The sequence below is a fragment of the Stigmatopora argus genome, chromosome 22 (assembly GCF_051989625.1).
Source record: "Stigmatopora argus isolate UIUO_Sarg chromosome 22, RoL_Sarg_1.0, whole genome shotgun sequence".
Taxonomy (NCBI): domain Eukaryota; kingdom Metazoa; phylum Chordata; class Actinopteri; order Syngnathiformes; family Syngnathidae; genus Stigmatopora; species Stigmatopora argus.
In genome coordinates, this window is record NC_135408.1 from 1,975,228 (window position 1) to 1,990,497 (window position 15,270).

The 15,270-nt window shown below is 41.4% G+C and overlaps 1 protein-coding gene across 1 annotated transcript in view; it reads left to right on the forward strand.

The window, feature by feature from the left end:
- drd1b (dopamine receptor D1b) overlaps positions 1 to 15,270 on the forward strand; it is a 170,850-nt gene that overhangs the window by 65,966 nt on the left and 89,614 nt on the right. The gene's annotated exons all lie outside the window — the stretch shown is intronic.

The following is a 15,270-nucleotide window of genomic DNA, read 5'->3' on the forward strand; positions in this document are numbered from 1 at the left end:
ATATATATATATATATATATATATATATATATATACATACATATATATATATATATATATATATATATATATATATATATATATGTATATATATACACATATATATATACTCATTTCCTTTGTTAAGTCCCAACCACAACAATAGTTTGGGAGGTATGTACACAAGCCATGACCACGAGTGCTACCACAACATGAAGAAAAATGTCTAGGCGGTACAATTAAAGTGTCACATCCAAGTGTCAGATGCCAACATTTGTCCAGCTGGGGCACATTTCCAAACTGTCACTAGACACCTGTCACACCATAGAGATTACATATGCCTGCAAGAGTACATGTGAGGAATAAAAAAAAAGGTTGGAAAACAGGAAATACTTCTTTGTGCAACATGTAATATATATATATATATATATATATATATATATATATATATATATATATATATATATATATATATATATATATATATATATGTTTTATCCTTATTAGGGTCGCGAGGGGTGCCAGAGCCTATCCCAGCTGACTTCGGGCACAAGATTTGCAGAAAGGGTCCTTGCGGCACAAAGGACATCCATTGAGTAATAGACTTCAGTTATTTATGCCCTTTCAAGAATCATCCACCCATCCTGATAACACAGCCCGGAACAGTGAAGGCAATTATTCATCTTGTAACTTCTTGCTTTGTAAAATAAATCCGTGTTTGGGTGGCTCTCTATGTCGGAATGCTGCCAAGTGGAAGTAGGCAACATCTGTCAATGTCAGAATTGGAAGCGCAGTGTTATAACGGTTGAAAGGGCTTGGATGAAGCAAAAAAAATCTTGAGATGGGAGTGGAGTTCATGAATGCTGATCATGGGGTTATGAATGATGTTCTGAAGCTCAACAACGTTTAAGTCTCGATTTTGTTCACACATGAGTTGCATAGATTGCTATTTAGTCATACTATATGGCTACAGTGCCTATGTGCAGTTCTTTTGAGAATGAAGCACAGTGGAGGGGATTTAGAGGAAAACACAATCAAACAGCTTGAATGCGCAATTGTACGAATGCTTTTGCATGACAATTTGATTTTCTTGTGCTTCCAGGATTTCTTCTTTTGCTAGAAGAGGCCTTCCATTCCTTTCTAAATCCTGAGGGATCGATTCACCATGGAATAACATAGCCTCTACTGAATTGCCCTCCAATGTGTTTAGTTTGTCATACACTTGAGGGAGTCATTGCTTAGCAGCGCTTAATTTCTCTGCTCAACCCCCTTGCAAAGACTTGAAATGTTTTAGCAGCTGAATTACTCTTTATGTCAATTCTCCAAGGTTTAGGTAAAATGGATACAAGAAAACTGATTTTGAATTCATATGATTTATTGATCACCTTCATAGAAGGAAATAAAAATATTGTGAAAGATCAATATAGGGTGTGGAGAAGCAAATAATTAGAACATTTTGAGAGATCTTTAATGGCCACAAGATGACACGCTGGAAAATGAAAACAGCTCCTCTTAATAATTTACCGTAAAACCTCTATTTGAGCGGCACCCTCTAATTGAACAGCACCTCTAATTGAACGTCACTATGAGAAAACAGAAAAGTTTCAAAAATAGAGTGGCATGCCGGTGAAATAGAGGTCTTTCTCAACCTGAAAAGGTGGTCAGATGACAAGCGCCTTCTTGCCTGGGATTCATACCGTTGTCACATTAGCGATGGCACCAAGAAGCAATTGAAGAATCTCCATATTGATGTGACCGTGATTCCAGGAGGCTGCACCAAATGTATACAGGCCCCCTAGGTCTACTGGAAAGCCCCATTTAAGTCCAAAGTTTTACAAGAACTGGATGTTGCACAGCAAGAAGAGCTACACCAAATTCGGCAACATGTGAGCACCAACCGCTCTCGACGGCTCGAAGGATTGCCAGATCCATTGTTTCAGGTCAGACGGCCCGTTTCAGACTGGTTTGCAACTTTTCCAGCAAGCGCGAGCCAATGCTGGCGACGATGAACGTGAACTCACTCAGACACTCGACGCTGATGCGGAAGGTGATGTGAATGACGAGGACAGCTACAACAGCGAGGTGTCACTTGATTTTCACCAGTGAATTTGTAATTACTTACCAGTAATCGCCTTGTATTTGTGCCTTTTGTTAAATAAATATGTATATATTACCTGGTTTCTCTTTTCTTCCATAAAATTTACCGCATCTTCTCAAAATTCTGAACAGCTAGTCGATAAATAGAGTGGCACCCTCTAATTGAACGGCACTACGGGGAAAAATTTGAAAAATAGAACGCCATGCCGTTGAAATAGAGGTTTAAAGCTTTAAAGAGGTCATTCTCAACCTAAAGACAAGTGTGAAAAGCTTTTAAAGGTGGAGACTTGAGTAATCTTTAAATCGGTTGAAAGTGTATATATATGACTACAGTCTTCCCAAGATTATTCACGTATCGCAAATTCACTTCTTCGCGATTTTTTTCTGCAATTAATTATAGTTTCTTAAGTTCATAAAAATGTGAAAATCCACGCTGAAACTCACAACCGGAAGCCACTCCCCTGTCCTCTGTTTGCTACTAGGACTCAGCACTGATAAATTTATTTGTTTTTAATTTCATAAAAATGTGAAAATCCACGCAGAAAATTGTAAGCGGAACCAACTCTTGCTACTAGGACTCAGCCCTCAAGAAAAAAAAGGCAGTTATAATAGGGGTGACCCTACTTCGCGATTTTTCGATTATCGCGGCCATGTCTGGTCTACATTAACCGCGATATTTGAGGGATTACTGTAGTTAATACTTTAAAAGAGAAGCCATATCACAAACAAAAGATGTGTAAATGCAGAATTCGTTGTGTTCGAGAAAATATCACATAAGGGTGAAAGAGTGGTAGTGCGATGCAGATTTTTAAAAAGTTATCACCAGTAGAAGAGAAGGGATTGACGAAGTTCATGTGGTTAGAAAACTTGATGCGCAACTACTGATGGATGAAAAGCGGATCAAAGACAAGTGAAGAGTGTATTTCCTTAACCACCAGAAAGTGAAGCAAGACCTGCAGATGAGCCAGTACCACAATTTTTGCTAGTGGAAGTCAGGGAAGATAGTCTTGTGGACTTTGTGGAAACATCTTGGTAGGGAAGGAGAACTGAACAGAAAATGTTTTTGTGCAGGGCAAATGCCAAGCTGGTGGGAGCTTAGTGGGATTTCCACTACACCTGTTGTATGCAGATGATTAGCATTGTGTATGGGGGATTGAAGGTTAACACATCCAACAAGCTGCAAAAAAGTAGAAGGGAAGATGAGAAAAACTCCACTTGAGAGTGAAGGCAGAGAATATTTAAAATGGGAGCTCTTAATGATTATAGAGATGTATACCGCATAACCTGTAGTCTAAATGGAAAATGGCATTGCGGCCGTTTAAAACACTTTCTTTCCCTTACCGTCAGCTGCTTTTCAATCAGTCTTGTTTTTCCCATGACCTCTTTTCAACGGTGTGCTTAACTTCATAATGTTGGCAGTCCTCCCTAGCAAATAAGCAGGTTTTGCTGGTATACCCATGACAGTAATACCTTGAGATACGAGCATAATGCGTTCTGGGACCGAGCTCGTATGTCAATTTACTTATATCTCAAATACTTTTTTCCCATAGAAATGAACTAAATACAAATTAAATGTGTTCCCGCCCCCTGAAAAAAACACCAAAACAGGATATTACAATGGAAAAACATCTTTTTGTTGGTTCTAATTCACCACCTGCGCTCACAAAGTAACAAATACCTAACTAACCACTAGTTATATATTTGTTACTTTGATCTGCAATACAAAAATGTGACATTATTCTGTACAGACTGACAGTAACCGAGTGCGCGGACGACAGAGAGAGAGGAGAAAGAGAAAAGGAGAGAGAGAGAAAGAGAGAGCGAGGGAGGGAGGGATAGAGAAAGAGAGAGATGCTTTTTCTACTCACTACTTGCTTTGGACCCATTGTTTTTCCCTTAATTCTGCACCGATTCACGCCAAAAATATGTAAAAGCGCAACCTGTATGCCAGTGCTCATAGATATCTTTACGCGAGAGAGATGTGGCGAGAAAGACAGTGCGCTGTTATCATAAGCAGCCCCTTGCACACTCATATTCTGCTTGTGTTTTCTCCAAGTACTCCGGTTTCCTCCAGTATTTGAAACATGGCAGCAGAGAGTCCTGTAAAAATTAACACTATATGAAAAATTATCAGCCATGGAAAAGGGGAAAAGTAAAAGAAAATTGAATTTTACTTAACATTAGAAAAAGATGTGGTCACTTAATGCAATTAATCATTCCTTTTCTGAACTGCTTTTTCCTCACTTGGGTCGCGGGGAATGCCAGAGCCTATCCCAGCTGATTGTAATTCACCACCTGCGCTCACAAAGTAACACATTTATCTAGTGGTGATGATCTGCAATACTAAAATTTGACATTCAGTACAGACTGATGGTAACAGAGTGCGCGGACGAAAGAGAGAGAGGGAGAGAGAGAGGGACAGAGAGCGAGAGAGAGAGGGAGGGAGAGAGAGAGAGAGAGAGAGAGAGAGATTTCTTCTCACTAGTACTTGCTTTGGACCCATTGTTTTTCCCTTAATTCTGCACTGATTCACGCAAAAAAATGTAAAAAATGCAACCTTTACGCCAGTGCTCTTAGATATCTTTACGCGAGGGAGATTCAGCGAGAAAGACAGTGTGCTGTTATCATAAGCACCCCCCCGTATGCTTGTATCTGAAATGTGTCTCGTATCTCAAGGCAAATATTTGTTCAGAATTTTCCTGGTATCTCAAATTTCTCGTATGTTGGGGCACTCGTATGTCAATGTATTACTGTATATTTGTTTGACTTTCAACATGTTGAATGACTGCTCACTTTTCAGCTGATGTGGCGTGACCGAGTGTTCTCCCCTGCATTTGATTACCTGTCCTCATCTCTGATAAGGAATGATCACCATTGGGGCCACCTCGTTTCATCGCTCGGTTTTATAGGTGACTTTTTTCTTCAGGGCTGTCCGGGGGCTTGCGCTGTTCCATCTGCTTATCCAAAGGTGACATTTACTCCATCTTGTCAAGTGTTTCTTCGGATTTTCCCCCTCACTTATGACCAGAGTGATGGGTTATTTTAAATCAGGCAACAGGTAAAAAAGCAGCCCTCCCCACTGGTAGGAAAGCAACTGAACATCAAATCAATTGTTCCTCCACACACTTTACAATGCCCATAAATGCTGGCATTTTTACACTGTTTTCGGGCATCATCGTTGTATTTAAATACCTCTATTTTAGAATTGAAGTATTGGCTTAAAAGTAAATAAGGCAGTGAGTGTGGCTCATTTGCCTTTGATGAGTTTGCTATAATAATAATAATAATAATCGGACATAGGCCATGTCGTCATTACCACAACACAAAAAAGCCTACTTGTCATCACACGCAGAACTGCGTGTGACGAAATTGATGGTGCTTCTCCATAAGCTACGTTTAATCGGCACAAGACCTAAATAAGTGTAAGTTACGGACTTGTAATTTGTCATTCCGCTGTTGTGAATACAGGTCGCTTACCTCTCGATTACATACAGGTCGCTTACCTCTCGATTACCGCACAATGTCTGCCACTTACCTTCCTTCAAGTCAGCTAGGAGGCGGCAGATCACCAACCAAACATCTAATCATATGCCGCAGAAGGGAATGTGTGTATGTTAGCGCGAGTTTAGATGTCTGATGGATGTGGGGAAAAAACTGTCCTTAAGCCTATTTGTCCGAGCTTTGTGGGACCTATAGCGTCTGCCAGAGGGCAGCAGCTGGAACAGATTGTGACCAGGGTGGTAAGGGTCCCCTATGATGTGCTTGGCTCTGCTGAGGTAACGCGGGCTGGCAATGTCTTCAAGTGAGGGCAGAGAGCAGCCGACAATCCTCTGGGCAGTGTTAATCACTTTCTGCATGGCCTTTTTGTCTGCCGCCGTGCTTCCAGCGTACCACACTGTGATGCCGTACGCCAGGATGCTCTCTACAGTGGTTCTATAGAAGGTTCTCAGAAGATTGGAGCCCAAGTTGTTCTTCCTGAGCACCCTGAGGAAATGGAGTCGTGTCTGAGCCTTCTTCACCACTGCCGTGGTGTTTGTAGACCATGAGAGCTTGTCCGTGACGTGGACCCCCAGGAATTTAAAGGACTGGACCCTGTCTACACATACTCCATTTATGAGGAGTGGGGCCAGATCTGTGCCGTGTTTGCGAAAGTCCAAGATTATTTCTTTAGTTTTCGTGGTGTTCAGTGTGAGATTGTTCACCGAGCACCACGAAGACAAATTGTTGACCTCATCTCTGTAAGCCGACTCATCCCCTCCTGAGATGAGTCCGACCACAGTGGTGTCGTCAGCGAATTTGATGATGGCGTTAGACTGGTGGGTGGGTGCACAGTCGTAGGTGTACAGGGAGTACAGAAGAGGACTCAGTACACAGCCTTGAGGGGAGCCAGTGCTTAGTGTAATGGAGGAAGAGAGGTGGGGACCAAGTCTAACAGTCTGTCTATAAACGCATGGTCATATATATTTTGAACTAGCAGAACTATAATCAGCAATAATGTGTCTGTTTTGATTTACAATGGTACCGCAGTTTACGAAATCCGTTCCAGAAGTGGTTGTCTTGAATTTTTCGTAAGTAGAGTCGCACTTTACATGTAAGCGCACTAATTCGTTCCAAGGTTCTTATTATTACCTCTTATTACCTCTAGTATACCAAATTTCTATGAAATCTGACAGAGAGAAAAAATGAGGAGAAAATTATTTATTAAACCAACAAAATGACATGCAAACATATTTTCATTAATTTGTTCGTTCGTCTGTCCATCCATCCTTTCTATCCATTCATCCATCCATCCACCTACCCTCCCATTGATCCACCTACCATCTCAGAGGGATCTCTGTCTAAAATCTCGCGCGATTTCCAAGTATCTCGATAACTGCCGCTTTCTCGTTTTTTGAATATTTTGTCCCCTGAGCCTGGCCACCAGCGGAATAAAAAATAATTTAAAAAACGAGCAAGTGGCAGTTATTAATGTGACTTAATGAATGGGCTACCTCATTGCTCTGAATGGAAGCAAGTGTGTACGCGAGCTCGGGTCCTGCTGTCTAAAATTTGGGTAATGCAGACTTCAGCAGCGGTCCGTGAATTTCCTAGCGACGCCTTCAGTGAATCAATCCAACCCTCAAAAACTATTTTATGACTATAAAACCTCTACTGCAGGTACAGCTTGCGACACATAAAATAATCATCAATAATAACCTCATACAATTGAAATATTATTTAGGAATATAACCATATTTTACTCACCAAAAATCCTTCTTACCTGTACACAATATCCATCCTCCTTTCTTTCCTCCTTTTCTAGTCTGTGATTCAGATATTTCTTAGGCCAGCAGAGAAGGCCTTGAAGGCCCTGACGGCACACCACTGGCAGACTTCCATGTATCTTGATAACTGCTGCTTACTCATTTTTTGATTTAATTTTTCCCCCCGCTGGCGGGCAGGCTCAAGAGAAGAAGAAAAAAACGAAGAAGAAAAAAAGTTAATTCAAAAACAACCCCCCAAAAAATAATTAATTAAAAAACAGCCACAAAATTAATTAATTTGAAATACAAAGAAGAAGAAAATTAATTCAAAACACAACCCGAGAAAAAAAATTACCGGATTTGAAACACAAGGAAGAAAAAAAATGGATTGAAAAAACAACCCCAGAAAATTAATTAATTTGAAAAACTGAGTTTTCAAAAAAAACAAATTTAAAAAAACAACCCCAAAAATAAATTAATTTGAAAAACAGCCAGGTCTTTTTTTTTTTTGAAGGTGAATGCAATAAGCTACCGCATTAGAGATCTTTAAGGTCACCATTATTATTTTTTGTGGTGATCATATACATAGAGTACAGTACAGGTATAGCAAAAATAAGACTGTTTGAAACAAGCTCCAACATGGCTTTACTAATCTGTCTTCTTCCAAATTAGCCTCTTGCCCTGGGTAACCGTTTTTGATTGTACCATCTGCAGTTCACTAGAGTGGCTTGACAGGCTATATCTCGGCCCTGCAGTTGTCCGTGTCTGGGGGCCAGAAGGCAGCGTGCCCTTTGGTCTGCTTTGCGACTTTGGACTGTTAATTTGTCACAAAACAAATACAAGCTTATCACAGTGGCCAGGGATGTTTTTGTCTATATTCAACTGGAATGCGTTGAGGCTGCAATTTGTAAGCTCCCTTACCCTGGGATTTCCTAAAACTCTATTTTAGCATTAGAAAATGGGTCTGTAAAGATTTGTTTTGAGACCACTGACATCTGAAGTGATCAGAGTGTGGAAGAGGAAAATACCTCTTCACTGCGTATTCAATCAAATCAATAGAACATGCAGCCCACTGGGACCAGACACTATCACAGTGCAGAGTTGTCACGTCAGAGGCAATGACCAACTGGCACCTGATATTGTTGTACTTAAACAGTCCAGAGTGCTGTCTGTCATTCTCATGTATAAAGCCTGTGCTCGAGAGACAGCCTGTGACCCAGTAGTGCTCACCTCCATGATGAAGTGCAGTGAGCTGTTCTACAAAATTAGACTCTTTTCTGTTACTGCACTACAAGATGAAAAGCTGATTCAAGAAGACCTGAACAACTGAATTTTTCATTCATTTTCCGTAACACTTATCCTCACAAGGCTCGCGGGGGGTGCTGGAGCATATCCCAGACAACTATGGGCTCCAGGCGGCGGACACCCGGAATTGGTGGCCAGCCAATACCACATGGAGACGGACAACCATACATGCTCACACTGTAGGGGTAATTTAGAACAAGCCTACCCTGCAGGTTTGTGGGATTTGGGAGGAAACCAAAGTACCCGGAGAAAACCCAGGCAAGCTCAGGGAGAACATGCAAACTTGACACAGGCCTGGACCTGGGATTGAACCCTCGTTCTCGGGACTGTGAGGCCGATGCGAAAACCACTCGTTCACTGGAATTAAGCAAACTAAAGTGTAATGGCCCATTTTGATAGTGTGCCTTAGTTCATTTGCCAGTGCATTAGAATTACTGTGATCGTTCTTCACTTCACGACTTCAACTTTAAATTCTCGTGAGGTGAAGAGGACTGAGATGTAGCGGCTGGTCTCTCCGTCCATGTTGCTGTGCTGCACGTTGCAGCAACCGATCTTCTCCACAAAGCACTGCGGCTTTCGCTTGACCACCGCATGTGCCGTTGTTCACCACCCGAAGCTCGCATCTTCCGAGATGCTCAACTGCAAATTCTTGTGTGGACTAAGACACCCCGATTAGTTTATGAACCAGCATTATGAGGGATTTACGCCGTAGATACACCCGTGAAGCTGGCATGACGATAGTGGTACTCGGACGTTTGGTCGCCGGACGTTTGGTCGCCCGGACGTTTGGTCACCCAGACGTTTGGTAGAACGGACGTTTGGTCGCCGGGTTTGCTCCCTCTTATGAGAGAGAGAGACAGAGAGTTTACTGTTGAAAGTGAGCAACCAGGTAATCTCTCGCTCTCAAAATTATCATCATGAGAGAAAGAGTGAGTTTGTAATTGCATTGACAATGTAAAAGAGCATTAATATCAAAATATCGCTCGCTCCCGGCAGATCTATTGGCGTGTGTGTACATGCTATTCAGCGCCGGATTCGCTCGCTCGCTCCCGGCAGGGTACTCGGACGTTTGGTCGCCGGACGTTTGGTCGCCAGACGTTTGACAACATGACAGAGAGTTTACTGTTGAAACCAGCTCTCAAAATTATATTCATGAGAGAGAGAGTTTAATATCTAAATATCTACTGTTGAAACCAGCTCTCAAAATTATATTCACCCGGGCGACCAAACGTCCGGCGACCAAACGTCCGGGCGACCAAACGTCCGGGCGACCAAACGACCGGGCGACCAAACGTCCGGCGACCAAACGTCCGGCGACCAAACGTCCGGCGACCAAATGTCCGGCCACGCTCCTGGCAGAGCAGAGAGTTTACTGTTGAAAGCGATCAACCAGGTAATCTATCGCTCTCAAAATTATCATCATGAGAGAAAGAGTGAGTTTGTTATTGCATTGACAATGTGAAAGAGCATTAATATCAAAATATCGCTCGCTCCCGGCAGATCTATTGGCGTGTGTGTACATGCTATTCAGCGACGGATTCGTACGCTCGCTCCCGGCAGAGCACAGAGTTTACTGTTGAAAGCGATTAACCAGATTAAGAATAAATTACATTGCGTGTCCAAATGTTGTCCAATTTTAGTATCCATTCTGGCCCGCAAGTCAAAAAGAATGGATGGCAGCCAGACGTCCATCACCGTCAATGGCAGCCGGACGTCCATCGCCATAGTTTTTTCATATGCCTGTAACTGTGATATTTAATAAATATACTTCTTGATAATTGTACTTGTATTCTCGTATAGGCGTGAAAACATGTACTAGTATGTTATGTAGGTATAATAGGGGGGATCCTGCCTCCCGGTTTTTCGATTATTGCGGCCATGTCTAGTCTACATTATCTGTGAAAAACGAGGGATTAGTGTATAATCCCTAATTGCCTTTTATAAAGATGGATATACAGTAAACGTGTTTCAAAGTGAGACACAGCAAGTTTATCATGTGCATCTCAACACATAATTTTTGTATAATCGTGGAAGGGGGTGGGGTGGTAATTTTTCTTTTTAGCCTATATAATGCAAGTATCCCAGATCCCCTTCCTCGTCCAAATCACATAGGTATGAACAAAACAGCTTTTGCGTAGGAATAAAAGATGTCACAAAATGGCTAGGCTTGCAAGCGATGTAATCTTTTATAATATAAACATGGTTTTCTCCATTATCAGAGGTCTAATAAATTCACAATTGGAATACCAAAAATACTTTGAGCAACCAATTTTCACATGCAGGTCATTTACACTAGGATTTGTCTGTCCCTGTAAAACGGAATGACAGTTATTGCAAGCGGACCGCTTGTCAGCCTTGGCGGTCACCTGGGGGAAACTTTCAAGCTTTGTTAATGCTAGAAAGCACTGCTCCAATCTGTGGTGGCAAAACCCATAGTGACTCATTACACACTTGCCACATAACAATTGATGCAATACCTCTCACTTTCATGCTTGGCATCCATAGTTTGACTCACCCTCTGGCAAGACATTGACTTAATCACCTTGCTTCTCAGCACGGTAATCGTATTTGAACTCAACCCTCGCGATAGCCTTTGTATATTAATCACTGAGCAATTTTGGGGAAGCTCCCTGCTTACATGAAAGAACAAGCATTCAATTACTGAGAGATACTGGGTCTAAATTTGGAAGCTGGGACTTTTGTCTGAAAGGCGCAGCAGGATGAATGAGCATCAGACGGGTCCCGTGGGGAAAGAAAACATCTGCTGGCCCAAACAGGAATGAGGCAGCTTGTGTGTGTTTGTTCAGTCTCCTCGGGCCGTGGTAGTACAGTACTTAGCCCCATAACGTTAACATCAATTCTCTTTGGAGCTCCCTCATCACTTATGCGTTGAGGGTGCTAATCTGGGTTCCGTTTCATCCTCATGTTTAGGGAATGCCACAGTTATGTTCATGTAGTCAGGACCAGCAGTACATCTTTTAAAACCTATGATTTGGGATTCTTCCTCATCTAATGCATTTTTCTAGAATGATATAACTATGTAGATCTTACATTTTTAATCAAACCGGCACATAGCATACCCTTGCGTGTCCTTTGAAATTAATTCACGTTGGGAGCGAATAAATATTCATTCATTCATTCATTCTGGAGCCTATCCAAGCTGGAGGCAGGGGACACCCTGAATCGGTGGCCAGCCGATCGCGGGGCACAAGGACACGGACAACCATGCACACTCACACCTGGAGAAAACCCACGCAGGCTCAGGGAGAACATGCAAACTCCGAGGACTGAGCTGGATTCGAACCCAGGAGCCAACGTGCTAACCAGTCATCTTCCAGGCCGCCCCACAATAAATATTCAACCTTCTAATCATCACAGTTCAAGCAGTATTTATTATTTCTTGAAAAAAGTGTTAAATTTACACGACAAAGTCCTACACATCTTTTTGTAGCCATCTGTCCTAAAAGCAAGCAGCTGTCTGTTTTATCTCATAAAGTAGGATGTCAATGCTTTTCATCTTAGCAGAGTGCTTTCAATTATTTTCTGTTGCGCCCCACTCAGGAAGAATTAAACGTTTCGCACCGCCCCCCCAACCGAAAAATAATATTTTTCGATAAGTAGGGGGCCCGGTGCTTAGCACGTCAGCCTCACACCTCAGGGGTCCTGGGTTCAAATCAAGGTCGGTCCACCTGTGTGGATTTTGCATGTTCTCCCCGGGCCTGCGTGGGTTTCCTCCGGGTCCTACGGTTTCCTCCTACATTCCGAAAGCATGCATGGTAGGCTGATTGGGCACTCTAAATTGCCCCTAGGTATGGGTGTGAGTGTGCATGGTTGTCCGTTCCTTTGTGCCCTGCGATCGGCTGGCCACCGATTCAGGGTGTCCCCCGCCTCTGGCCCGGAGTCAGCTGGGATAGGTTCCAGCACCCCCGGGAACCTAATGAGGATAAAGCGTTTCGGAAAATCAAAAAAAAAATTCTAAGTACACCTCTGCATAACTCCCTAAGCGAACTCTGACAGTATGTCACAAGCTCCCAGATATTGCTACCCTAACCCTAACCCCTAACCCTTGCTCCGTGTCCCCCTGAGGGGGCCTGCCCCTCTATTTGAGAAGCACTGTCTTAGCATAAGAATTTTTTTTTTAATCAACTCAATTGTGCTTACTTGGAGACCAAAGTTATCGATTCAGCAAGAACAGAGAAGGGAAACTTTATAATAATTACCGCAGAAATTCCAAAACTGGCCTTTTAGTTCTGCAGGTGCTTTGTAAAGTGAATGATGTTACCTCGGTACAATGCCTCTGAGGAACATGTTTTTGTAAATGTATTTTTTGCCCCTGCACTAGAGTAGATTTTTTTAATGTACCAAGCATGCACACACAACACAAAGCGGCAGATATGAAGTGCAGCATAAAAACCCTTGAGAGAAGGTGAAAAATTATTTGAAAGTTTTATACTCGAAGCGTTAGCATGTTCTACACAGCACAGTACATTGAGTAATTTGTTATTCTTATCCAATTTTTAAGAAACTGCCTGAATAGTTAGATGATTTGCAGTTTGACTCATCTGTTTGCATTAAAGTTTACATCAACGTTAAAAACTGTCACTGAACTGATTATGATTTCTAAATGCCAAAATAACCTGTCACCACTAGCAAAAAAGGGAACGTAAAATCCCACTAATGCAGATTAATTTTTCATCGCTTATGGTGGCAATCCCAAAATACCATGCAAATATGCTCTGTAGTATTAAGCCAGATAAGGGTGATATTTTGATTGGACCCTCGGCAAGTGCTCCGACACATTGACTCAGCATTATCATCACCTGATCGTCTTTTGGTGTGTTGCCAATTTTAACTCCTAAATGAAAGAGGTTTCTAATGAAAATTAAGTTATTGCTTCACTTTTTTTTCTGGCCTTCCAGTGTGCAGCCAAATGTCAATCCTATTTGGCACACTTGAAGACCGGAGTAGAACAATAAGCGAGAATGGTTTGCACATTGTTGCACTGGTGTAAATGCTTGAACGCACAATAACTGTATGTTCTGCGGATATAAGACACATCTTGTTTTGCTAATAATCATGCTTTACTCAAATGACAAGCAGCATTATGATGTAACAATGATAGTAATGAGGACGTGTTTGCAATTGTAAGTCAAGCTGTCACCACCTGCATGACGTCTCAACAGCAGACTAGAACACTGTGCCCAATTACCCGTCATTGACAGTTCTTGTATATTTAGACTATACGTGCTTCTTTCTGTGCCAGCTAGTTACTGTAAGTACCTTTTGGGTTCTGTTCCAACGTGCCAGTCTATGCGTAATTGTATAGTGCCATAGAAAACCCTCAATGTCACTTTTATTTTTTGGTTTCTGGTGTGATTTAAAAAAAAACATGGTTTATATTACATGGAAATATGTAAAAAAAATGTAATTTAAAGAAGGTTTCAGATAACTTAATGTAAAACTGTACCAGAGCCATCGGAGTAGGTTCAATTGCGACCCTCCCATGTGCATCTGTGTGATCAAGGCTTTTGATCACGTATGGCTTGTTTCGATTCCTGTTGTAAAATGCCAGTGTTAATGACATAACACATTTACAAATGAGTAGAATTCATAGCGGTCAATTTAACATACTCACATCTGACTCGGTTCACAGGAAATTTTGTGTACTTTATAGGGATAATGACATATGTCTAATTAGAAATAGTGACATTTATGGACTTGTCACTGCTCATGTGTGAATAGGGGGCGGTTTGCTTAACTTCATTTATTTAGAACAGCCACAGCTGTACCAAAGCTATAGTACAAAACAAAAATATGAAGCAAAATATATGATTTCTACTGGATAAACAAAACCAATCCCAGAGGATACTCACACCTGGGGGGAAATTTTCATCCTAAAAGTCGATGTAATGTCACACAAACCGTTTGATTGTGTAACATTGTTAGACAGAAGAGGACCTTGAAGGATGCTCCAAAAAAATCGTTTTCGTGCATCTTGTTCTTCAGTAAGACGAGACAAGAAATTGTTTTTGACCCCTACCTGTGCTTTTGCTGATTGGTGCAGCCACAATGGAGCTTAGTGGCCATTTCATTAAACTTCATTCCACTTGACTGTGTAGCAAAGTCTCTCAGGAGCTTTTCACATCTGTCATTTCCTTATAATGTCTTATTTTGTCATTTGAGTTTACATTTTAACTCAGTCAAAAATTCCTTGTTTTCGAACACAGTTTTGGAAAATACCCGATTTTTAAAGCAGTAAGCTGAGAAAAGTCATTCTAAGCTGTTTTCGATTGACAAAATCAATACAGTAAATATAGTTGAATTGTTATTATTATTTTTTTAATTTAAGTTGCATTACGGGCTACAGAGTGATACATTTGGAGCAGCTTTCAAAGTTGAAGGTTGAGGATTTACAACTACATGAGGTATCTCTTAAAATAAAAAAATAATTTTCCATTTGATTTGTCATTTTTTTAAGGAAAATGTAATTTACTATTTTGGTGCAAACCGGAGAAAAGATGGACTTGTTCCCCTCTAATCAACATGGGACCACTTATATGGTCAAGCTGTATGCACACAAATATCCTCTTTGAAACACAGTGTAATTAAATACAACCTTGTTCTTGAAGTAATAGCAAAGGATATT